This window comes from Coffea arabica, chromosome 2c (assembly GCF_036785885.1).
Source record: "Coffea arabica cultivar ET-39 chromosome 2c, Coffea Arabica ET-39 HiFi, whole genome shotgun sequence".
NCBI classification, from domain to species: Eukaryota; Viridiplantae; Streptophyta; class Magnoliopsida; order Gentianales; family Rubiaceae; genus Coffea; species Coffea arabica.
The window spans coordinates 76753298-76756531 of NC_092312.1; the positions used below are offsets into that span (position 1 = coordinate 76753298).

The following is a 3234-nucleotide window of genomic DNA, read 5'->3' on the forward strand; positions in this document are numbered from 1 at the left end:
GAAATTCAACAACTTCAGCTCGTAAAATTGCAAATTGACTCGAATACATATATATATATATATATATGATTAATTTTTTCTACATTGACAGTGTATATACTATCAGTTTTGAATGAATGACAACTATATAAAACTTGAATTTGAACTTTTACACATATATTATAGAACCAATGTGATAATATATGTATTGTTAGTGAGTATGAGATTTACTTATTTTAATAGTAAATTTACATGCACATTCCTAATATTTTTATTACTTATAAAGAAAATGACTATTTTATTCAATTTTTTAAAATAAAGGAATTATTTTTTATTTTTTAAAGCTCAAATAACTTCGAATTCGATCTTGACTAGACTCAAATTTGAAGCCATGCTCAAATTCGAGCTTTATATTAAAAGTTCATCGAACTCGATTTTAAGTTTAAATTTGATAACATTGAATCAAAATTCGATGCGATTAAATCAAAATTTGAATTGACCCGACTCACTTACAACCCGACGAGGAGAACGGTGTGTATTGTCATGGGTAGCAGGTACTGCTAAAATCATGTACTGTAGTACTATGTATCATACTTCCCATCATGAATTCATCATTCACACTTGTGATACTATTGGGGAGAGAGAGAGAAAGCGTGGGAATGCGCGCGCGCGTGACGATGAAAAAACAAGATCCAGAAAAAAGAGAGAAACAAAAATGGAGGAAGGTGGGGGCAGCGGAATACCACCGCAGCCGAGGTGGTCGTGGTCATTTCTCAGGAAGTCCAGCAGCAGGGTGGTAGGGTCAGAGTCTGCCCATAACTTTCTTGTCGCGTTATTTTATCATCATATGTTTAGAGGGAGGGTTTCCTTTCCAAAACCTTGAACGCTTCTTTAATTTCGTTCTTTCTTTCCTCTCGCAAGTCGTAAGTGGAGCAGTAATATGGGGCCTTGATTGTTTATTAATAACCTCCCCACGGACCACAAAGGCCGCAACCCCTCCTCAAAACCCAAACATACAAACAAACAAACAAATCATCATTCATTCATTCATTCCGTTCATTCATGCACCATCAGTCTCTCTCCCTCCCTCCCTCTGTTCCCCCCCCCCCCCCCCCCCCCCTCTCTTCTGGTTTCTAACCCCCTTGAACATAGGCGAGAGTTTTGGGGGATGCAAACAAACAAATCATCTGGCCACGCCAGGCCACCACCAACACAACCTACCTGGATTCATATGATCATTAGTGCAGCAATAAATAGATAGAAAAACGCTCTTTCTATTGGGCGCACAATATAAGTAACTGAATTTATCCAAGCAAGAAAGAAACATATTGGGAGATTTGCGTTTTGAGGGGAATGTTGTCTGGCTCGAGGACTCTTTTTGCTTTGATCAAACAAATTTTTGGTTCAGATCTGTTATGCCAATACCAGATCTCTGATCTACTCATCATTTTCTTGTTGATTTGCTAGAGTCGTCGGACCAGGCTTCATTCCCCCCAAAAGTTTTGGTTCTTCCCAATATTCCTTGCATAAAGATGATCACTTTTCCCTTGTGGATCCACAGGTAAAAGGCCTTTTTCTCCTTCCTTGGCATACTTTTGAGTTTTCCTGTCTGCAGTTTTAGCTTATGAGTAACTAATTAGCTGCGCTTTGGAGTTGCTTCTTTCTTTCTCATGTATGTATGTCCTGTTGGAAGTTATGCTAACTTTCCTTTCCCCCCCCCCCCCCCCCCCCTTTTTATTGCTACTATAGTTAGTTAGTTAAGGGCGCGCAGATTGGTGTAATGATAAGGATCTTTGACTCCGGGGAGTACGTATGTATCTATCTGTCTGTGAGAGTAGTCGCAAGTGTCCGTCTCTCAAAAAGTTCCTTTCCTCATAATTACCATCTTTTTTCCTTCTCTGTTTTCTACCAGGTTATGATGGTGTTTTTTCATTTGTGTCAGAGATGTATGTAACGGAAGAAGGAACTACATGTGCCTTTTTCCAGTGGTTTTTATGATCCGGATGCTTTTCCCCATTAGATCATCCAGATCCGGCTTCCAAATTTTTAGATACTCTGATTAAAACCCTTCTCTTTGCTCCTCCAACATGCTAGCCTTCTCCGTCTTACTAGGGTTTCTTGGAACTTTTATTAACCAAAAACACAAAAAGACAAAAAAAAAAAAGAAAAAGAAAAAGGTTTCTTGGAACATTTTGGAGCAATTTCTCCTCTCGAGTGTCCTTTGTGCACTCACTGCCTGTAGATAATCTCTTGCTGCTGCATCAACTTGGTAGATTTAAACCGTGGGATGGATTTCTTCTACTAGCGTTTCATAATTCATACAAATGATTAACGATGATGGTGTTTACATGTGACATGACGTGTCTAAGTAATTTATCAAGTAGGAGTAGGATGCTGTTAATATAATAGATATAGCACCACTGCTTAGATCTTGTCTGAGGATTCAATGCCACGATCTGTTTGTGTCTGGTTTAACCATTATTTCATTCAAAAGTCTGACAATTTGATCATGTATACTGACTGTAGTTCTCATCCAAGACACCCTCCATAACATTTTACATCCTCCCTTCTGCATTTTTTTTTCCTTTACTTATTAAACATGGCTATAGCTTTTTAATTACTCAATCAATAGTAAGTAGGAATCTATCGTCTCTTGTATTTCAGGTTGGTGTCAAACATATTTACTACTACCGTTTTTCCATAGTATGTGAACTCTTGTCCTGTGATACCTGTGTTCGAAGACCACTGGTTGCTTATTAGCCATTTATGTAGCTTGGTTTTTCGGGAATACTGAATAAGGTACACTACATTGCGCATAGAAACATGCAATAAGCAGTAGCTACAGAAATTCACGACTTTCAAATTTTGATTGCTTTAATATAATACTATATGTATATAATACGTGTGTATGTTCCTCCTCCTCTTTTTTTTTTTTTTTTTTTATCAATCGCCAACCCTACTTCTAATCCTACTCTATTATAATCTAACTACGAGAGAGCTCAAACTGAGCTTATGGAAAAATCAATGAAGACAGAACCATCATCGGGATCAGACAGATGTACTACACACCCATCTGAATATTTTTTGAAGAATCACAACCGTGACAACTTGGTACCAAATCCTCAAAAGGTTTGGTGGTGACCATCAGCCTAAGCCTTAGGCTGATAGTTGTATGTTCATGTTCCTCCTCCTGTTCCTACATGATAGGAGTAATATAATAATTACGATAAGATGGCTCGTCCTTGGCCAATTAAT

The 3234-nt window shown here is 37.9% G+C and overlaps 1 long non-coding RNA gene across 1 annotated transcript; it reads left to right on the plus strand.

Annotated features, from left to right (window-relative positions):
- The first annotated feature begins 591 nt into the window (after positions 1-591).
- LOC140035481 (uncharacterized) lies at positions 592-2801 on the plus strand. Its single transcript, XR_011839701.1, has 2 exons — positions 592-1540; positions 2644-2801. It is a non-coding gene; the product is annotated as an uncharacterized lncRNA (long non-coding RNA).
- The last annotated feature ends 433 nt before the right edge of the window (positions 2802-3234 follow it).